The sequence below is a fragment of the Capricornis sumatraensis genome, chromosome X, assembly GCF_032405125.1.
Source record: "Capricornis sumatraensis isolate serow.1 chromosome X, serow.2, whole genome shotgun sequence".
Taxonomy (NCBI): Eukaryota; Metazoa; Chordata; class Mammalia; order Artiodactyla; family Bovidae; genus Capricornis; species Capricornis sumatraensis.
In genome coordinates this window covers 100850378-100873989 of record NC_091092.1, presented here as the reverse complement: position 1 = coordinate 100873989, position 23612 = coordinate 100850378, and the positions used below count along the sequence as shown (strand labels likewise).

At 40.8% G+C, this 23612-nt stretch overlaps 1 non-coding gene across 1 annotated transcript; it reads right to left on the bottom strand.

Annotated features, from left to right (window-relative positions):
- Positions 1–20737: 20737 nt before the first annotated feature.
- On the bottom strand, positions 20738–20810 carry TRNAW-CCA (transfer RNA tryptophan (anticodon CCA)). The gene has a single exon. It is a non-coding gene; the product is annotated as a tRNA-Trp (tRNA).
- Positions 20811–23612: the final 2802 nt, after the last annotated feature.

Here is a 23612-nt window from a genome sequence, read left to right as displayed (position 1 = left end):
CTAATGTGATAACGCCTCTCCTTTGAACTGCTAAGTTCTCTTAACTGACTTTGAATTACATGTTGATTCATTTCAGCAAGTGGAGAAATCTCAGAACCATTGCCAGCAAGGTTTTTGGAACTTGTCAGGTTATAGTTGCTTTGAAGAATAGTGAAGTTAGCCATTTTTTCATGTTTAATCACTGGTGAAACAATGGGGCTGATTGGTCCTGAAGGCTCTATTATCTCAGTCTTATCCACGTGTGAGCTTTGAGTGGCTGTCATTTTTTGGCCCATTGGAAGGGGAGCAGTTCACAGCAGCAGTCCATGGGATCAGCAGATTGGCTCAGGGATTTGGTGTCAAGCAGGAAGGAAAGGTTGATCTCCACAGGTTTAGGTGATCCCTATAGTCTGCCATCTGCCCTCTCAGAGAGCCTTGGCATCTGAGCTCTTTACCACAGGGGAGATCAGAGAAAATGGTTTCCTCCCTCCTGGTGATTGAAATCAGGTGGCAGCAAAGGTGCCTTCTCTTCCTAGCCTGGTTTCTACAAGATCATCTGGGAAGCCTGAAGATTCCAGATGTGTGAGATCCCTTCCAGGTCCCTACAATAAAACATGGTCATCTCTATACCACCTTCCCTGCTCCCACCCTAAAGACACTCAATTGCATAAGCTTTAATTTACTGTTTGAATCACCCCAGCAGAAAGTTGAGGGAAATAGAAGTAATAAACTTGTGCTCAGTCTGCTGTCTTCCAAGAATCTATCCTCTGGGTGAAGAGATTTTTTTTAATACTTTTTTTTTTTTTGCTTTCATGTATATTAATGGCTCAGTGGGTAAAGAATCCACCTGCAATGTGGAGACATAGGAGACCTGGGCTCTATCCCTAGGTTGCAAAGATCCCCTGGAGGAGGGCATGGCAACCCATCCCAGTATTCTTGCCTGGAGAATCCCACGGACAGAGGAGCCTGGTGAACTACATTCCATGGGGTTGTAAAGAGTTGGACACAACTGAGCATGAGTGTGACGATACTAAAATCCACTTGAAGGCAAGGATGTTAGGTAGTTATTTTTTAAGACAGATTTTATAATGAGGACTAGGTTAATCGAATTCCAGCAGATTTCCTTAAAAGCACTGATGGCATTCTAAATATGATGCGTATTTAGGTAAGTGGATGAGCCGAGCAAAAACACACACCTTGGAACTAACAACTAAGAAATATGGTCACATTAGCACCAGAAATTGACTTTTTTTTCTCAAGCCATTCACCAATTTTGCATCAATTAGTCATTGTCCTTGAAAATCAAATGCTATTTATCTGCATCAAGTACTTAAAGGGTTCTCAAGAAATATTTGTGAATTTTGATGAATTACAAATAAGACTGTGGTAGACTGGTCTATGCAATTTTCATTGTTTAGATTTTTTAAATAGTCTGTGCATCTTTCTTATCAACTGATATCACCTAGTTAATAAAAAACCTTCTGATGCCCAAATTACTTTTAAAGACTTGTGAAGAAATTTTGAATAGTTTCATGATAAACCATCTTAGGAAATGCTTGACCTGCCTTAAGGTCTTGCATGTCCTAGGTCCTTAGTTGATCAATAGAAACATTCTTGAAGATGTATTGTTGCAAGTGTTTAAAGTACTTAAGCCCATAATTTTCTGCTGCTGTGAATGTAATTGGCTCCCATTTTAAGCAAAAGCACTTTGAGAGCATAAGAACATTGAACAGTACTTCTCTTTGGATACAGAAATAAGGAACGAGGACACTAAGCAAAGGAAGGAGCGGTGGAAATAAGAATGAAATTAGGACAAGAGGTATGTTTTCAAGATTAATTGGCTAGCTACTACTATCGCTAGAAGAATATAGAATAGCACTAAATTTTAAGTAGGGAAAACTACCACACCACCTAAATAAGCCTTCTGTGTCAGAGTCAAAGGTTTATAAACCTGAATAGAGAGAATCTATGCTCCATTCTTCCAGTACCAATAGAATGGAAGGATTTTTCTTTTTCTTTTCTAAGTTTAAATGAGACTAAAGAGGTTTAGGTGGTCCTAAGAGCTTTGGAATTGAGATTATTATGTAGAGATGACAACTAGAGAAGTTTCAACCTGAGGTTTGACTTAACTGGTTTCTGACTACAGGACCCCATATTATTTATCCCAATATGCTTCTGAAATTCTCTGCTTCCCTGCAAAGGAGATGTTCCTGAAGATTACCTCCCACCTACCAGGCTGAGCCTCTATTAGTTGAAATGCTTTGTAATGGTTGTTGCTTCCATTTTAGCTCAGCTGGATTCAGAAGGGAAATTGAGGCGGGTAGCTAGGGTAGATTTAGGGAACATGGGGCTAATCTTACATTGATATGTGCTTTTGGAAATAGTTTTGTGTGATTCCCTTTCATCCTAATAAAATTTTCTGCTATGACATGGAGCACTTAGAACCTGGCAAAAGAAATCCCTGACTTGGAACTCTAGTTTTCGACAGTCTCATTTGGGTTCTCCCCAAATTGTACCCTACTATACAAGGTGAGGAGTTCATGGATCCAAGGGATCTGAGTATTCTAATTTGAACCAGGACTTCTGGATTTTTAGAAAGTATATTTGTCAAGATAAGAGTATAAAGTATACTTTATTTCACTTTGTGGTAACTTGATTCATAGCCTTTATATTTTATTTTTATTCATTTATTTATTTGACTGCATCTTTGGGTTTAGTTGTGGTGCTGGGGCTTCTCTGGTTGTGGTGTGTGGACTTAGTTGCTCTGTGGCATGTGGAATCTTAGTTCCATGATTAGGGATCAAACCCATGCCTCCTGCATTGGAAGGTGCATTCTTAACCACTAGACCACCAGGGAATTCCAATATTTATATTTTAGGTAGCATGTGGGCCTTCATTTTTACTCCTACACATGGTAGGAATGGGTCTGCTTGTCCCTACTTCTTTAGGGCTGGAGAAGACTCTGATTGACCAATACGTGGACCAGTTCCAGCGCCATTCCTTTCCCATCTCAGAACAAGCCTTTCAACTAGTGTGTTTCTGACTTTCCCACTAAGTGGGGGACTTTAGCATGCTGCTTCATCTGAGCCTCGAGTTTTCCTATCTGTACAACAAGATGATTGAACAGGGTGAGCTAAAGTTTCCTTCTGGTTCTTCCACCAGGAAGAGTGGCAAAGACTAGATGGCTATTTTTGGCTTTTCAGGATTTAGTGGGGTCTTTAAAGACTTGTGAATCAAGAGCTCTGTGGGTAAAGCAGAGCGGGTGCTCAATACTCATGTGTTTCCTGAGTATGCAATTGAGTTTCCCTAGACCTCACCAATTTGTGTGTGTGAAAATAAATTTTATAACACTTGAGAACTTCAGTTTTACCAGTTTCTACCCATGTGCTTAAGGTAAGAGCCCCTGCCCTCAAAATTTCACCCAACTATTTATGGGCATCCCTAGGGTTTCTTGGGCTTCCCTGGTGACTCAGTGGTAAAGAATCTGCCTGCCAGTGCAGGAGACCTGGGTTTGATCCCTGGGCTAGGAAGATCCCCTGGAGGAGGGCATGGGAACCCACTCCAGTATTCTTGCCTGGAGAATCCCATGGGTAGAGGAGCCTGGTGGGCTACAGTCCACAGGGTCTCAAAGAGCCGGACACAACTGAAATGACTTAGCACACACACAGGGTTTCTTACTAGTTCTTAGGTTTCCTGACTCTAGGATACCATGTTAGTATCTAAATAATATCTTCCCCTTGACCCTCTGCACTGCATCTGTTGCCCCTGTTGGTGCCAGACAGCATGAATAGTGGTGCCAAGGCAGTATATCCTGATGCCTTCAGAATGAGCTGCAACCATGTTGCACGCCATGCTGATGGAGGAGGAATGCCCCTCTGCCCTTTTCTTCTTTGTTTTTCCTAATTTGTCCCTGACATAGGAGGCAGAGTGAGCAAGCTCTGCTCTCTCACAAAGTCAGGTTAAAGCAGAGTTTCTCTCAAAAGGACTCAGACACAGAACCAAGGACCACATGACATACTCTGACACTGGTTTCACCATCTCTCCCCAGGTGCTAAATGTCTTCTCGCCCCTTCCCCACATAAATATCAATCAGGCAGATGCTCATAGATTACTGGCCCACTAAACCTATGTAAGTATAACACATATGTGAACACAGCTAGGACACAACACCTCAATGCATGAATGAATCAATAAGATAAATAACTAAATACCAGGAAAATGATAGTATAGAGTGATATTATACTGACTTTCCAAATGTTACAGAAAAACATTCAGATCCACAGTGTTTGTGGAGATTAGCTGTATATTTTAGGCCTCAGTGAATGGTTCTTACGTTTGGGGCATTAGAGAAAGTTAATCATTAATATCCATTGAGTACTTATGATGTGACAGGAACCAGAATACACAGTTATGTGCATTATATTCCGTAATTCCTTAAGTTGGAGGTAGGTAAAGCTTTTCTTCTGTAAATGGACAGATAGTAAGTTGCTTTCAGTTTTGTAGGCTATAACGTCTCTGTAACACTGTTCAGCTCTGAAAGCGGCAAAGCAAACACGTGGATTTGCCTATGTTCCAATAAAACTTGATTTACAAAAATGACTGCAAGCTGAATTTAAACAGTGGGCCAAAATTTGCTGACCCTGGCTTTACCAAGTTCATGAGTCTAGTCCTATTTCCATCTTCATTTAACAGACAAAGATATAGAAGCATAAAGAGACTAAGAAACACATAGATATTGGGGAGTGGAATTGGGATTAGAATCTAAGAAGTCTGATTCCAGAGCTCACACTTTTTTAGTACTGAGTCATTTCTGGCCCTTGGTAGTAAGTTAGAGACTACCCTTAGGTGGAAAACTTAAAGGCTGGGACCTTGCTGTGAATATGGGTTACCTGTGGGCTTCATGTATGCATCCTTAGTCATCATCATAGCCAACACAGAGCCTAATAGTCTGATCATCCCTTAAAAAAAAACACACACACAGTAATAAATGAAAAGTCTTTTTTTGTTTTTTTTTTTTTGCTTTGAAATATCAGGAATGGGTTGGTGTATGCTCCATCGAACAACCCTTAATTACAGAATTGCTTTATTCATGACTTCTTAATTGCTTTAATGATGTGATGTCATTTAGTACTTATTAATCTCCTTTTCAACATGGCTCCTCAAGCCGGCTCTACCTTTTATAAGAAAGCATGAGTCAATAATAGTAATAATAATTATATTTACAATATATTTATACTATACTATGTGTGTATTAATCACCCAGTCATGTCTGACTTTTTGCAACTCCATGGACTGTAACCTACCAGCGAAGCTCTTTACTACTATATATATACATCATTTATAATTATACATCTATAAATAAATGATATGATACATGTATATCTACACATATATGATATGGGCTTCCCTGGTGGCTCAGACGGTAAAAAATCTGTCTGCAATTCAGGAGACCCTGGTTTGATCCCTGAGTTGGGAAGATCCTTTTTTTTTTCCTCTTGGGCTCCAAAATCACTGCAGATGGTGTCTGGAGATATGAAATTTTTTTGTAATTTATTTAATTGCAGACTAATTACTTTACAATATTGTAGTGGTTTTTGCCATACAGTGAGATGAATCAGCCATGGGTATACATGTGTTCCCAATCCTGAATGCCCCTCCCACTTCTCTCCCCATCCCATCCCTCTGGGTCATCCCAGTGCACCAGCCCTGAGCACCCTGTCTCATACATCAAACCTGGACTGGCAATCTGTTTCACATATGATAATATACATGTTTCAGTTATGTTTTCTCAAATCATCCCACTCTCGTCTTCTCCCACAGAGTCCAAAAGACTGTTCTATACATCTGTGTCTCTTTTGGTGTCTCGTAGATAGGGTTATTGTTATCATCTTTCTAAATTCCATATATATGTGTTAGTACACTGTATTGGTGCTTTTCTTTTTGGCTTACTTCACTCTGTATAATAGGCTCCAGTTTCATCAACCTCATTCGAACTGATTCAAATGTATTCTTTTTAATGGCTGAGTAATATTCCATTGTATATATATACCAGAGCTTTCTTATCCATTTGTCTGCTGATGGACATCTAAGTTGCTTCCATGTCCTGGCTATTGTAAACAGTGCTGCGATGGACACTGAGGTACATGTGCCTCTTTCATTTCTGGTTTCCTCGGTGTGTATGCCCAGCAGTGGATTCCTGGGTCATATGGAAGTTCTATTTCTAGTTTTTTAAGGAATCTCCACACTGTTCTCCATAGTAGTTGTACTAGTTTGCATTTCCACCAAAAGTGTAAGAGGGTTCCCTTTTCTCCACACCCTCTCCAGCATTTATTGTTTGTAAACTTTTGGATAGCAGCCATTCTGACCGGCATGAGATGGCACCTCATTGTGGTTTTGATTTGCATTTCTCTGATAATGAGTGATGTTGAGCATCTTTTCATGTGTTTGTTAGCCATCTGTATGTCTTCTTTGGAGAAACGTCTGTTTAGTTCTTTGGCCCATTATTTGATTGGGTCATTTATAATTAGTTCCCATTTGCTTATTTTTGCTTTTACTTCCATAATCTGGGAGGTGGGTCATAGAGGATCCTGCTGTGATTTATGTCAGAGAGTGTTTTGCCTATGTTTTCCTCTAGGAGTTTTATAGTTTCTGATCTTACGTTTAGATCTTTAATCCATTTTGAGTTTATTTTTGTGTATGGTGTTAGAAAGTGCTCTAGTTTCACTCTTTTACAAGTGGTTGACCGCTTTTCCCAGCACCACTTGTTAAGAGATTGTCTTTTATCTATTGTATATTTTTGCCTCCTTTGTCAAAGATAAGGTGCCCATTGGTGTGTGGATTTGTCTCTGCGTTTTCTACTTTGTTCTATTGATCTATATTTCTGTCTTTGTGACAGTACCATACTATCTTGATGACTGTAGCTTTGTAGTATAGCCTGAAGTCAGGCAGGTTGATTCCTCCAGTTCCATTCTTCTTTATCAAGATTACTTTGGCTATTCAAAGTTTTTTGTATTTCCATACAAATTGTGAAATTATTTGTTCTAGTTCTGTGAAAAATATGGCTGGTAGCTTGATAGGGATTGCATTGAATTTGTAAATTGCTTTGGGTAGTATACTCATTTTCACTATATTGATTCTTCCAATCCATGAACATGGTATATTTCTCCATCTATTTGTGTCCTCTTTGATTTCTTTCATCAGTGTTTTATAGTTTTCTATATATAGGTCTTTTGTTTCTTTAGGTAGATATATTCCCAAGTATTTTATTCTTTTCATTACAATGGTGAATGGAATTGTTTCTATAATTTCTCTTTCTATTTTCTCATTGTTAGTGTATAGGAATGCAAGGGATTTCTGTGTACTAATTTTATATCCTGCAGCTTTAGTGTATTCATTGATTAGCTCTAGTAATTTTCTGATAGAGTCTTTAGGGTTTTCTACGTAGAGGATCATGTCATCTGCAAACAGTGAGAGTTTTACTTCTTTTCCAATCTGGATTGCTTTAATTTCTTTTTCTGTTGTGATTGCTGTGGCGCAAACTGCCAAAACTATGTTGAATAGTATTAGTGAGAGTGGGCATCCTTGTCTTCTTTTTCCTGACTTTAGGGGAAATACTTTCAATTTTTCACCATTGAGGATAATGTTTGCTGTGGGTTTGACATATATAACTTTTATTATGTTGAGGCATGTTCCTTGTATTCCTGCTTTCTGGAGGGTTTTTATCATAAATGGGTGTTGAATTTTGTCAAAGGCTTTCTTTGCATCTATTGAGATAATCATATGGTTTTTATCCTTCACTTTACTAAAGTGGTGTATTACATCGATTGGTTTGTGGATATGGAAGAATCGTTTCATCCTTAGAATAAAGCCCGCTTGGTCATGATATATGATCTTTTTAACATGTTGTTGGATTCTGTTTGCTAGAATTTTGTTAAGGTATTTTACATCTATGTTCATCAATGATTTTGGCCTGTAGTTTTCTCTTTTTTGTGGCATCTTTTTCTGCTTTTGGTATTAGGGTGATGGTGGCCTCATAGAATGAGTTTGGAAGTTTACCTTCCTGTGCAATTTTCTGGAAGAATTTGAGTAAGATAGGTGTTAGCTCTTCTCTAAATTTTTGGTAGAATTCAGTTGTGAAGCTGTCTGGTCCTGGGCTTTTGTTTGCTGGAAGATTTCTGATTACAGTTTTGATTTCCGTGTTTGTGATGGGTCTGTTAAGATTTTCTATTTCTTCCTGGTTCCATTTTGGAAAGTTATGTTTTTCTAAGAATTTGTCCATTTCTTCCACGTTGTCCATTTTATTGGCATATAATTGCTGATATTAGTCTCTTCTGATCCTTTGTATTTTTGTGTTGTCTGTTGTGATTTCTCCATTTTCATTTCTAACTTTGTTGATTTGATTCTTCTCCCTTCATTTCTTGATGAGTCTCACTACTGGTTTGTCAATTTTATTTATCTTCTCAAAGGACCAGCTTTTAGCTTTGTTGATTTTTGCTATGGTCTCTTTTGTTTCTTTTGCATTTATTTCTGCCCTAATTTTTAAGATTTCTTTCCTTCTACTAATGCTGGGGTTCTTCATTTCTTCCTTTTCTAGTTATTTTAGGTGCAAATTAAGGTTACTTATTCGACTTTTTTCTTGTTTGTTGAGGTAAGACTGTATTGCTATAAACCTTCCCCTTAGCACTGCTTTTACGGTGTCCCATAGGTTTGGGGTTGTTGTGTTTTTATTTTTATTTTTTCTATGCATATTTTGATTTCTTTTTTTATTTCTTCTGTGATTTGTTGGTTATTCAGCAGCGTGTTGTTCAGCCTCCAAATGTTGGAATATTTAATTTTTTTTTCCTGTAATTGACCTCTAATCTTACTGCATTGTGATCAGAAAAGTTGCTTGAAATGATTTCATTTTGTCTGAATTTACCAAGGTTAGATTTATGGCCCAGCATGTGATATATCCTGGAGAAAGTTCCATGTGCACTTGAGAAAAATGTGAGATTCATTGTTTTGGGGTGAAATGTCCTATAGATATCAGTTAGGTGTAACTGGTCCATTGTATCATTTAAAGATTGTGTTTCCTTGTTAATTTTCAGTTTAGTTGATCTAGCCATACATGTAAATGGGGTATTAAAGTCTCCTACTATTACTGTGTTATTGATAATTTCCCCCTTCCTACTGGTTAGCATTTGCCTTACATATTGCTCTGCTCCTATGTTGGGTGCATATATATTTATAATTATATATCTTCTTCTTGGATTGATTCTTTGATCATTATGTACTGTCCTTCTTCGTCTCTTTTCACAGCCTTTATTTCAAAGTCTATTTTATCTGATATGAGTATTGTTACTCTGCTTTTCTTTGGTCTCCATTTGCATGAAATATCTTTTTCCAGCCCTTCACTTTCAGTCTGTATGTGTCCCTTGGTTTGAGGTGGGACTCTTGTAGATAGCATATATAAGGGCCTGGTTTTTGTACCCATTCAGCCCATCATTGTCTTTTGGGTAGGGCATTCAACCCATTTACATTTAAGGTAATTATTGATAAGTATGATCCGCTTGGGAACATAAGTATGATCCCAAGGGAACATTTCATGCAAAGATGGGCTCGATAAAGGACAGAAATGGTATGGACGTAACAGAAGCAGAAGATATTAAGAAAAGATGGCAAGAATACATGGAAAAACTGTACAAAAAAGATCTTCACGACCCAGAAAATCATGATGATGTGATCACTCATCTAGAGCCAGACATCTTGGAATGTGAAATAAAGTGGGCCTTGGAAAGCATCCCTATGAACAAAGCTAGTGGAGGTGATGGAATTCCAGTTGAGCTCTTTCAAATCCTGAAAGATGATGCTGTCAAAGTGCTGCACTCAATATGCCAGCAAATTTGGAAAACTCAGCAGTGGTCACAGGACTGGAAAAGGTCAGTTTTCGTTCCAATCCCAAAAAAAGGCAATGCCAATGAGTGCTCAAACTACCACACAATTGCACTCATCTCACATGCTAGTAAAGTAATGCTCAAAATTCTCCAAGCCAGGCTTCAGCAATACATGAACCATGAACTCCCTGATGTTCAAGCTGGTTTTAGAAAAGGCAGAAGAACCAGAGATCAAATTGCCAACATCTGCTGGATCATGGAAAAAGCAAGAGAGTGCCAGAAAAACATCTATTTCTGCTTTATTGACTATGGCAAAGCCTTTGACTGTGTAGATCACAATAAACTGTGGAAAATTCTGAAAGAGATGGGAATACCAGACCACCTGACCTGCCTTTTGAGAAATCTGCATGCAGGTCAGGAAGCAACAGTTAGAACTGGACATGCAACAACAGACTGGTTCCAAATAGGAAAAGGAGTACGTCAAGGCGGCATTTGTCACCCTGCTTATTTAACTTATATGCAGAGTATATCATGAGAAATGCCAGACTGGAAGAAACACAAGCTGGAATCAAGATTGTCAGGAGAAATATCAATAACCTCAGATATGCAGATTACACCACCCTTATGACAGAAAGTGAAGAGGAACTAAAAAGCCTCTTGATGAAAGTGAAAGAGGAGAGTGAAAAAGTTGGCTTAAAGCTCAACGTTCAGAAAACGGAGATCATGGCATCTGGTCCCATCACTTCATGGGAAATAGATGGGGAAACAGTAGAAACAGTGTCAGACTTTATTTTTGGGGCTCCAAAATCACTGCAGATGGTGACTGCAGCCATGAAATTGAAAGACGCTTACTCCTTGGAAGAAAAGTTATGAACAACCTAGATAGTATATTCAAAAGCAGAAACATTACTTTGCCGACTAAGGTCAGTCTAGTCAAGCTATGGTTTTTCCAGTGGTCATGTATGGATGTGATAGTTGGACTGTGAAGAAGGCTGAGCACCGAAGAATTGATGCTTTTGAACTGTGGTGTTGGAGAAGACTCTTGAGAGTCCCTTGGACTGCAAGGAGATCCAACCAGTCCATTCTGAAGGAGATCAACCCTGGGATTTCTTTGGAAGGAATGATGCTAAAGCTGAAGCTCCAGTACTTTGGCCACTCATGCAAAGAGTTGACTCATTGGAAAAGACTCTGATGCTGGGAGGGATTGTGGGCAAGAGGAGAAGGGGACGACAGAGGATGAGATGGCTGGATGGCATCACTGACTCAATGGACGTGAGTCTGAGTGAACTCCGGGAGTTGGTGATGGACAGGGAGGCCTGGCATGCTGCGATTCATGGGGTCACAAAGAGTCGGACACGACTGAGGACTGAACTGAACTGAACTGAACTGATGATCCTGTTGCCATTTACTTTGTTGTTTTGGGTTTAAGTTTGTACCCCCTTTCTGTTTCCTGTCTAGAGAAGATCCTTTAGCATTTGTTGAAGAGCTGGTTTGGTGGTTCTGAATTCTCTCAGCTTTTGCTTGTCTGTAAAGCTTTTGATTTATCCTTCATACTTGAATGAGATCCTTGCTGGGCACAGTAATCTGGGTTGTAGGTTTTTCTCTTTCATCACTTTAAGTATATCCTGCCATTCCCTTCTAGCCTGAGGAGTTTCTATTGAAAAATCAGCTGTTATCCTTATGGGAATCCCCTTGTGTGTTATTTGTTGTTTTTCCCTTCCTGCTTTTAATATTTATTCTTTGTGTTTGATCTTCATTTATTTGATTAATAAGTGTCTTGGGGTGTTTCACCTTGGGTTTATCCTGTTTGGGGCTCTCTAAGTTTCTTGGACTTGGGTGACTATTTCCTTCCCCATTTTAGGGAAGTTTTCAACTATTATCTCCTCAGGTATTTTCTCATGGCCTTTCCTTTTGTCTTCTTCTCCTGGGACTCCTATGATTTGAATATTTTGGTTTTTAACATTGTCCCGGATGTCTCTAAGGTTGTCCTCATTTCTATTAATTCTTTTTTCCTTTTTTCCTCTCTGCTTCATTTACTCCTATCATTCTATCTGCCACCTCACTTATCCTATCTTCTGCCTCCGTTATTCTACTGTTGGTTCCCTCCAGAGTGTTTTTGATCTCACTTATTGCATTATTCATTATTGATTGATTCTTTTATTTTTTCTAGGTCCTTGTTAAACATTTCTTGCATCTTCTCAGTCCTTATCTCCAGGCCATTTATCTGTAACTCCGTTTTGTTTTCAAGATTTTGGATCATTTTCACTATCATTATTCTGAATTTTTTCAGGTAGACTCCCTATCTCTTCCTCTTTTGTTTGGCTTGGTGGGCACTTATCATGTTCCTTTACCTGCTGAGTATTTCTCTGCCTTTTCATCTTGTTTAAATTGCTGTGTTTGGGGTGGCCTTTCTGTATTCTGGCAGTTTGTGGTTCCCCTTTATTGTGGAGGTTCCTCGCTGTGGGTGGGGTTGGACAGGTGGCTTGTCAAGGTTTCCCAGTTAGGGAAGCTTGCATTGGTGTTCTGGTGGGTGGAGCTGGATTTCTTCTCTCTGGAGTACAATGAAGTGTCCAGTAGTGAATTTTGAGATGTCTATGGATTTGGTGTGACTTTGGGCAGCCTGTATGTTGAAGCTCAGGTTATGTTTCTGAGTTGATGCAGAATTTGTGTGGTATGTCTTGCTCTGGAACTTGTTGGCTCTTGGGTGGTGCTTGGTTTCAGTGTAGGTATGGAGGCATTTCAATGAACTCTTATTGAGTAATGTTCCTTGGAGTCAGGAGTTCTCTGGTGTTCTCAAGTTTTGGACTTAAGCGTCCTGCCTCTGGTTTTCAGTCTTATTCTTACAGTAGCCTCAAGACTTCTCCATCCATACAGCATCAATGATAAAACATCTAGCTTAATGGTGAAAAGATTCTCCACAGTGAGGGACACCTGGAGAGTTTCACAAAGTTACATGGAGAAGAGAAGAGGGAAGAGAGAGATAGAGGTGACCAGGAGGAGAAGAGAGGAAATCAAAAGGGGAGAGAGAAAGCTAGCCAGTAATCAATTCCTTGTATGCTCTCCACAGTCTGGAACACTCAGAAAGGTACATGAAGTTACATAGGGAAGAGAAGAGGGTGGAAGGAGATAGAGGTGACCAGGAGGAGAAAAGGGGGAATCAAAAGGAGAGACACAGATCTAGCCAGTAAACAGTTCCCTAAGTGTTCTTCTCAGTCTGGAACACACAAAGAGATACACAGAGTTGGGTAGAGAAGAGAAGGAGGAGGGATGAGATAGAGGTGACCTAGGGGAGAAAAAGGAGAGTCAAAAGGGGGAGAGAGTAATCAAGCCAATAACCACACTTCTAAGTAAAAATAGGTACTGAAGATTGGATTCTTAGAGGTACAAAATTGATAACAAATACCAAAAAGCTAAGATTAAAAATCTAGAGTAGAGGTTAGACTCTCAAAAATACAATCTTGTCAAAAACAAAGTCACAAAAATTATAAAATATATATATGAAGTTTTCTTTAAAAATAGGGTCTTTTTTTGCAAGGTAATAATAGGTCATAAAAATGAAAATTAAAGGAGTAATAGAGGACTTAAAAAGAAAAAAAATAAATGATAATAGTAAAAATATATCTAGGAATTTCTCTGGAGCTGTTGTGGGAAGTGTGGGTCAATTCAGTTTCAGTTCTGTGATACAGCTTATACTTCTCAAGATCTATAGGCCCCTTCCAATGTAGTCGGTACTAACTACAGGGTTTTAATCTGCTGCACCTATCATTTCCAAAGCATTCTCTCTGTTTATTTTAGCTTCTTCTGTTTGTTGGTCTCTTCAGTGTATAATTTCCACCCTGAGACAAGGGGGCGAAGGTGGTCACTTATTTAGGCTCACTTGTTCAGTTGTTCTGTGGGGAGGGAGGAACGCTGCAAACAAATATCACTGGCATGTGTGGGAAGTGTTCGCAGTGTCTTGGCTGCACTGGGTTTGCCCCCACTCACAGCATGTGTGCTTTCCCAGTCTACACTTCTCAGGCTCTAGGTTGCTCTGCTGGGGAACTGTCTGTGGCAGGCCCTGGGTTGTGTGCACTTTCTGGGTCTAAGCTACTCAGGTTCAGGTCCTTGGATACTCCACAAAGGCACAGACTTGGTTGGGCCTGTGTTTTGTGCCCTTCCCAGGTCTGGGTAGCTCAGGCAACCAGGTGCTTAATGAGCACAGTCTCCCCAGGTTGGGGGGGGGGTGCATCGTATCACCTCCCCGGTCCCAGCCGCTTGGTTTTCTGGGTGGCAGTGGGCGCCCCCATCTCAGGTGTGCCATATGTCTTTTCTGGGGAGCTGATCTCTGGCTGCAACCCTCCTGGCAGATGTCAACCATCCAGAATACCAAGAAGTCTTGGTTAGCAACTGGAAGCCTGCTTGCATTTTGGTAGAGGATGCCGTCTCTGGCATTTTGGTAGAGGATGCCAAGATTGCCCCTTTCCAGCTCTGGCTGCCCTTTCCTGCCTCCCTGCCTCCAGCAGGGGATGGGCCAGTCCGCAGCCAGCTAGCTCTCCTCTGTTATTTGCTCAGTCCTTTGTTCTGTGAGCGGCCCTGCAGTGCCTTAGGTTAGGGCTTTTTGCAGGATAGTTCTCACTCTCTCTCTTTTCTCTCTCTCTCTCTCTCTCTCTGGCTATCCCACAGTTTGGGTTACTATCTCACGTTAGCTTCCTCAGATTGCCCTCAGGGCATTCAGGCCTGGTTATTACCCTAAGCAGTGCAGCCTGTGCCTCCCTATTCATCCCCAGTTTGCTGGTGGCGGATCTGGGCTACTTCTCTGCTGGGAGTTGCTGTTAGGCACGTAATCTGTGGGTTTTATTTATTTGTTTTTCCTCCTGGTTATGTTGCCCTCTGGAATTCCAAAACTCCCCCACAGACCCGGTGAGAGGGTTTCCTGGTGTTTGGAAACGTCTCCTCTTTTAAGACCCCCTTCCCAGGATGAGTCTCCATCCCTAACTCTTTTGTCTCTCTTTTCATCTTTTATATTTTGTCCTACCTCCCTTCAAAGACAATGAGCTGACTTTCTGGGTGCCTGATGTCTACTGCCAGCATTCAGAAGTTGTTTTGTGGAATTTGCTCAGCGTTCAAATGTTCTTTCGACAAATTTGTGGGGGAGAAAATGGTCTCCCCGTCCTATTCCTCCACTATCTTAGGACTACCCCTGGGGAGATCCTTGGAGAAGAAAATGGCTACCCACTCCAGTTTTCCTTCTGGGAAAATCCCATGGATAGAGGAGCTTGGTGGGCTACAGTCAATGGGGTCACAAGTGACTGAAGAGTCAGACATGACTGAAGCAACTTAGCATAGATGCACACACTCTAAGCCACTCACTAGTCTAAGCACTTTGAATATATTAATTCATTTAATCTTCACAGCTACAATCATACAGATGAAGAAACTAAGACCTAAGTGTTAACCAGCTTGGCCAAGGGTAAAATACCAGTAAGTGGCACAACTAGAATTAAAATCCAGGCAGTCTGGATCTGGGGTCCTTGCTCTTAATTACTTTCCTGACAAGCCTTTCAAGGAGAACTTTTCATTTAATTTATATATATTTTTTAAATTTTGGCCAAGCCTGCAGCATGGGGGATCTTAGTTCCCTGACGAGGGATTGAACAAGTGCCCCCTGCACTGGGGGCCGGAGTCTTAACCACTGGGCTGCCAGGGAAGTCCCAAAAAGGATTATTCTTTTTAATACAGTAAAATCAAAAATATGTCATTTTGTTAGGTCCCCTTTGTGTTCATAGAATGTAAATTGCTTGTCATGATTTATTATGTAAGAGTCCTCTACATTCTTCCTTATTAGAGAAGTTGTAAGGTGCCTGGATTGTGAAGGCATGGAACAGCACCATCCCCAGTATCTTTTGTGCACTTTTTTTTTTTTCCTGGCTGTACGGTGTGGCATGCAGGATCTTAGTTTCCTGACCAGGGTTTGAACCCGTGCCCTTCACCATGGAACCACAGAGTCCCAACCACTGGCCTGCTGGGGAAATCCCTCTTGCTCACTCTTGACATTGGTAATTGTGCAGATGCCAGTGAGACAATTTAGATAGATCATCATTTGAGTGTGTGGGGAAGTGGGGATGGGGGTAGGCAGAGGATGAGGCATCTCAAGAATGCCCAGGGATAAGGAGAGGGACATATCAACCTTGTGAATTGGAACCACTTCTTTTCTCACCTGAACAGTTTTCTACCTCAAATTTTCTCTCTTGAAACTTTCTTCCCTTCAGAGATTCCATGGGTAGTAAATATTGCTTGGCCACTAATAGCTCCTTGGAGTTTACCATGTCCCTCCATGCGTTCAGACTTCTTCCTGCCAGAGTCATGCCTCTTTGCCTGTGAGCTTGCTCTGGCCTCCAAGTCCTTTCTGCTTATGAGCTGGGCAGGGTGAAAGCACCAGAGAACTCAGGGATGATTAATGAGAGTCAGTGTTAAAATATTCCAGCACTATTAACCCTCGGGCAGAATAATTCTGAGGCACATGTGCTACTATGGCTCTCAGAACTCAGAGAATTAAGTTCCAGCTGTCCACAGTAGAAATTGGCTTAATAAATTGTATCAATCAGGATTCCATGAGAGGAAAAAACCCAATCACATATGTATATATTGATGAAATACACACATATTTCATATGTATATATTTGATATATATATATATATGAACATGATGAAATAATTTAATGCACATATATAACATATATGTACAGATATAGACATCATACATACATCATATATCTATGCATATATAATGATACATATATATCTATACATTTATGATATGGGGCTTCTTCGGTGGCTCAGGTGGTAAAGAACATGCCTGTCAATGCAGGAGATGCAGGTTCGATCCCTGGGTTGGGAAGATCCCTGGAGAAGGGAATGACTGCCCATTCCAGCATTCTTGCCTGAAGAATCCCATGGACAGAAGAGCCTGGTGGGCCACAGTCCATAGGGTTGTAAAGAGTCAGACACGACTGAGCAACTAACACTTTCACTTTTTTCTCCCAAGTAGTTTATTGCGGCCCTACTATGTGCCTTGCACTATGCAATTTTAACCAAGTGATGGTGCCAGAATGCAAACTCAAGGCTATCTGCACAAGAAACTGGGATCTTCCCACTGCAGAATAGACCCCTGTTCCCTCAAAGATGAGGCTTAGGCTGGCTTCTTCCAGTTGTCCTAGTAATTGTGGCCTTGCCCTGGGACTGCAGTCATGTGATGGGGGGTTGGCTTCCTTCCCAAACCCCACTGCCTCATTTTAGTGAAATATCTGCCCCCTTTTGGTCCCATATCTGTTCTCACAGAGCTTCTGACACCATTGACTGCCAGTTGGCTAACCATCTTTGTTTTTTGCCTTTTCATACTGTTCGTGGGGTTCTCAAGGAAAGAATACAGAAGTGGTTTGCCTTTCCATTCTCCAGTGGACCACATTTTGTCAGAATGCTCCACCATGACCCATCTGTCTTGGGTGGCCCTACATGGCATAGCTCATAGTTTCATTGAGTTAGACAAGGCTGTGGTCCATGCGATCAATTTTATTAGTTTTCTGTGATTGTGCCAACAAAGGTCTGTCTAGTCAAAGCTATGGTTTTTCTAGTATTCATGTATGAATGTGAGATTTGGACTATAAAGAAAGCTGAGCACCAAAGAATTGATGTTTTTGAACTGTGGTGTTGGAGAAGACTCTCGAGAGTCCCTTGGACTGCAAGGAGATCCAACCAGTCCATCCTAAAGGAAATCAGTCCTGAGTATTCATTGGAAGGAGTGATGTTGAAGCTGAAACTCCAATACTTCAGCCACGTGATGCGAAGAACTAACTTATTGGAAAAGACTCTGATGCTGGAAGAGATTGAAGGCAGGAGGAGAAGAGGATAACAGAGGATGAGATGGCTGGATGGCATCACCAATTAGATGGACATGAGTTTGATCAAGCTCAGAGAGTTGGTAATGGATAGGGAAGCCTGGTGTGCTGCAGTCCATGGGGTCGCAAAGAGTTGAACACAACTGATTGACTGAATTGAGTGAACTGGCTAACCATCCCATTGCTACCTCTCTGCCCCCGAGCAACCAGCTCCACTACCCCCATCACATAATGTTATGCTCCCTGTCTGACTAGTTTCCCCTCCAATGTCCATCTGCACTTGGCTGCGAGCACCTGACCTACTTCCAGTAAGGTATGTTTCATTTTTCAGATGGAAATCTCAGCTTTTGAGGTCTGAGTCCATTCTGAAGAACTAAGAACAGATCATCCCTAGGATCCATACATTCATGAATGACAAATCAAGAAATAACAGCTTCCTTCAAGATCTGATTCAAGGCAGTCCCAAGATGGCAAAGAAATAGAACTGGGAGACCACTTTCTCCCCACAAATTCATCAAAAGATCATTTGAATGCTGAGCAACTTCTACAAAACAACTTCTGAATGCTCCAGAGGATGTCAGGCACCCAGAAAGGGCACACATTCTCTTCAAAATGAGGAAGGACAAAATATAAAAGACAAAAAGAGAGAAAAGTGTTAAGGACAGAGACCCATCCTGGGGAGGGAGTCTTGAAGGAGAAGTTTCCAAACAGTAGGAAACCCTCTCATGGGTGGGTCTGTGGGGAGTTTTGGAATCTCAGAGGGCAACATAACCAGGTGGAAAAAAAAGAAAAATGCCACAGAATATGCACCTAACCACAATTGCCAGCAGAGTAGGATCCCAGATGCTCACATCTGCCACCAGCCACCGGCTGGACAGGGAGACATGGGCTGCATCATCAGTGCTTAGGGTAAGGACCAGGCCTGAATGCCCTGAGGACTATCTGAGGGAGCTAACATAAGACAGCGACACAAACTGTAGGATCATCAGAGAGAAGAAAAAAGAGAACTTTCCCATGGAAAGCTCTAACACATAGCCTGGCCCGCTCACAGAACAAAGAATTGAGTGAATACCAAAGGAGAACTAGCCAGCTGCATACAGGTCCCCCTTCCCCCTGCCAGAGGCAGAGAGCCAGGCATGTGACAGCCAGATCCAAAAGGCAAGGGGCAATCTTGGCCCCAGAGACCGGTATCCTCCACCAAACTGTGAGCAGGTTCCTAGTTATTAACCACGTCCTCCTGGGATCCTGGATGGTCGACATCTGCCAGGAGGATTGCAGCCTGAGATCAGCCCCCAGGAGGAGACACACAGCACACCTGAGACAGTGCTCTTGCAGTGCACCCAGGAAACTGAGTGGCCAGGACCGGAGAGATGATTAAGATGCACGGCCCACCTGGGGCAGTGCTCTCGCCAAGCACCTGGTCACTTGAGTTGCTTGGACCTGGGAAGGGCACAAAACGCATGCCCAACCAAGTCTGTATGCTTGCAGAGTACCTGAAAACCTGAACCTGAGTGGCTTAGACCTGGGAAGTACACGAAACACAGGGCCTGCTTTGGACAGTGCCCCTGCAGAGCACCCTGGAGCCTGAGCAGTGTAGACCCAGAAAACAAACACTGCGAGCCAGACCAAACCCAGTGTGGTCCATAAAGTGTGAGCACTCCCCACACATGCCAGCGATATTTGTTTGCAGTGTCTCCTCCCTCCCCACAACACAACTGAATAAATGAGCCTAAATAAGTGACCACCTACACCCCTTTGTGTCAGGGTGGAAATTAGACACCAAAGAGACTTGCAAACAGAGGAAGCCAAAATAAAAAAAGAAGACAGACCCACTCTAGAAGTGACAGGTGCAACAGATTAAAACCCTGTAGTTAACATTGACTAGGCATTGGAGGGGGCCTATAGACCTTGAGAACAAGTATAAGCTGAAACAAGGAACTATCTGAAACTGAACTGATCCCACACTGCCCACAACAGCTCCAGAGACATTCCTAGACATATTTTTACTATTAATTACTTTTTAATTTTTTAAATTTAAGTTCTTTATTATCCTTTAATTTTCATTTTTATAATCTATTATTAACCTTGAAAAAGGGCCCTATTTTAAAGCAAATTTCATATATATATAATTATAATTTTGTGATTGACTTTGTTTTGTATTTTTAATACTGTATTTTTGAAAGTCCACCCTCTACTCTAGGTTTTAAATATTTACTTTTTAGTATTTGTTGTCGATTTTGTACCTTTAAGAATCAAACTATCAATACCCATTTTCACTTAGGGGTGTGATTACTGGCTTGATTGCACTCTCCCCTTTTGACTCTCCCTTTTCTCCCCCAGGTCACCTCTATCTCCTCCTTTCCCCTTCTCTTCTCTACTTAACCCTGTGAATCTTTCTGGGTATTCCAGGCTGTGGAGAACTCTTAGGGAACTGATTACTGGCTAGACTTGTCTCTCCCCTTTTGGCTCCCTCTCTTCTCCCCCTGGTCACCTCTATCTCCATCCTCCCTCTTCTCTTCTCTATGTAACTCTGTGCACCTCTCTGGGTGTACCGTGCTGTGGAAAATTGTTTCACCATTAACCTAGATTTTATCGTCTGTGCTGTATGGATGGAGAAGTCTTGAGGCTGTAAGAATAAGACTGAAAGGCAGAGGCAGGAGGCTTAACTCCAAAACTTGAGAGCATCAGAGAACTCCTGATTCTAGGGAACATTAATAGACAAGAGTTCATCCAAAAGCCTCCATACCTACACTGAAAGCAAGTTCCACCCAAGAATCAAAAAGTTCCAGAGCAAGACATATCACACTAATTCTCCAGCAAAGCAGGAACACAGCCCTGAGCATTAAAAGACAGGCTTCCAAAAACGATGCCAAATCCATAAAGAAAGTGAAGTCACTCAGTCAAGTCCGACTCTTTGTGACCCTGTGGACTGTAGCCTACCAAGCTCCTCTGTCCATGGGATTCTCCAGGCAAGAATACTGGAGTGGGTTGCCATTTCCTTCTCCAGGGGATCTTCCTGACCCAGGGATCGAACCTGGGTTTCCTGCATTGGAGGCAGACGCTTTAACCTCTGAGCTACCAGGGAAGCCCTGCCAAACCCATAGACACCCCCAAACTCACTACTGAACACTTAATTGCACTTCAGAGAGAAGAGATCCAGCTCCACCCACCAGAACACAGACTCAAGCTCCCCTAACCAGGAAACCTTGACAATCCACTAGTCCAACCCCACCCACAGAGAGCAGGCTCCACAATAAAGAACAATGACATACTTCCAGCCTACAGAAAGGGTACCCCAAACACAGCAATCTAAACAAAATGAAAAGGCAGAGAAATATTCAGCAGGTAAAGAAACATGATAAATGCCCACCAACCTCCCCCCCCCCAAAAAAAAAGAGGAAGAAAGAGGGAGTCTACCTGAAAAAGAATTCAGAATAATGATAGTAAAATGATCCAAAATCTTGGAAACAAAATGGAGTTACAGATAAACAGCCTAGAGAGAAAGATTGAGAAGATGCAAGAAATGTTTAACAAGGGCATAGAAGAAATAAAGAAGAGTCAATCAATAATGAATAACGCAATAACTGAGATCAAAAGCATTCTAGAGGAAACCAACGGTAGAATAACTGAGGCAGAAGATAGGTGGAAGATAGAATTGTGGAAATAAATGAAACAGAGAGGAAAAAAGAATTAAAAGAAATGAGGACAACCTCAGAGACTTCTGGGACAAGGTTAAATGACCCAATATTCGAATCATAGGAGTCCCAGGAGAAGAAGACCAAAAAAAGAAAGTGCATGAGAGAATACTTGAGGAGATAACAATTGAAAACTTCCCTAAGATGGAGAAGGAAATAGCCACCCATGTCCAAAAAACCCAGAGAGTTCCAAAAAGGATAAACCCAAGCTGAAACACCCCAAAACACATATTAATCAAACTAATGAAGATCAAACACAACCAGCGAATATTAAAAGCAGCAAGGGAAAAGCAATGAATAATACACAAGGGAATCCCCATAAGGATAACAGCTGATCTTTCAATAGAAACTCTCAAGCCAGAAGGGAATGGCAGGACATATTCAAAGTGATGAAAGAGAAAAAGCTACAACACAGATTATACCCATAACGGATCTCATTCAAATATGATGGAGAAATCAAAAGCTTTACAGACAAGCAAAAGCTGAGAGAATTCAGCACCATCAAACCAGCTCTTCAACAAATGCTAAAGGATCTTCTCTACAGAGGAAACATAGAAAAGGTTTATAAACTCAAACCCAAATCAACAAAATAAATGGCAACAGGATCATACTTATCAATAATTGCCTTAAATGTAAATGGGTTGAATGCCCCAACCAAAAGACAAAGACTGGCTGAATGGATATAAAAACAATACCCTTATATATCCTGTGTACAAGAGACCCACCTCAAACCAAGGGACACATACAGACTGAAAGTGAAGGGCTAGAAAAAGATATTTCATGCAAATGGAGACCAAAAGAAAGCAAGAGTAACAATATTCATATCAGATAAAACAGACTTTGAAATAAAGGCTGTCAAAAGATACAAAGAAGGACACTACATAATGATTAAAGGATCAATCTGGGAAGAAGATATAACAGTTATAAATATATATGCACCCAACATAGGAGCACCTCAATACGTAAGGCAAATGCTAACAAATATGAAAGGGGAAATTAACAGTAACACAATAATAGTGGGAGATTTTAATACCCTACTCACACCTATGGATAGAACAACCTAACAGAAAATTAACAAGGAAACACAAGCCTTAAATGATACAATGAACCAGTTAGACCCAATTGATATCTGTAGGACATTTCACCCCAAAACAATTAATTTCACCTTTTTCTCAAGGGCACATGGAACATTCTCCAGGATAGATCACATGCTGGGCCATCTAGCCTTAGTAAATTTAAAAAAAAAATGAAATCATTTCAAGCATCTTTTCTGATCACAATGTGGTAAGATTAGATGTCAACTACAGGGGAAAAAAACTATTAAAAATACAAACATATGGAGTCTAAACAACACGCTTCTGAATAACCAACGAATCATGGAAGAAATCAAAAGGAAATCAAAATACACATAGAAACGAATAAAAGTGAAAACACAACAACCCAAAACCTATGGGATTCAGTAAAAGCAGTGCTAAGGGTAAAGTTCATAACAATACAAGCTTACATCAAGAAACAAGAGAAAAATCAAATATATAGTCTAACTTGACATCTAAAGCAACTAGAAAAAGAAGAAATGAAGAACCTCAGGGTTAGGAGAAGGAAAGAAATCATAAAAATTAGGGCAGAAATAAATGAAAAGGAAACAAAGGAGCCTATAGCAACAATCAATAAAACTAAAAGCTGGTTCTTCAAGAAGATAAATAAAAATCATGACTGACAACACAGAAATAAAAAGGAATGTAAGAGACTACTATCAGCAACTATATGCCAATGAAATGGACAACTTGGAAGAAATGGATGAACTCTTAGAAAAGTATAACCTTCCAAAATTGAACCAGGAAGAAAGAAAATCTTAACAGACCCATAACAAGCATGGAAATTGAAACTGTAATAAAAAATTTTCCAACAAACAAAAGCCCAAGACCAGATGGCTTCACAGGTGAATTCTACCAAAAATTTAGAGAAGAGCTAACACCTATCCTACTCAAACTTTTCCAGAAAATTGTAGAGAAAGGTAAACTCCCAAACTCATTCTATGAGGCCACTATCACCCTAATACCAAAAAAAGATGCCACGAAAGGAAGGTAAATTCCCAAACTCATTTTATGAGGCCACTATCACCCTAATACCAAAAAAAAGATGCCACGAAAAAAGAAAACTACAGGCCAATATCACTGATGAACATAGATGCA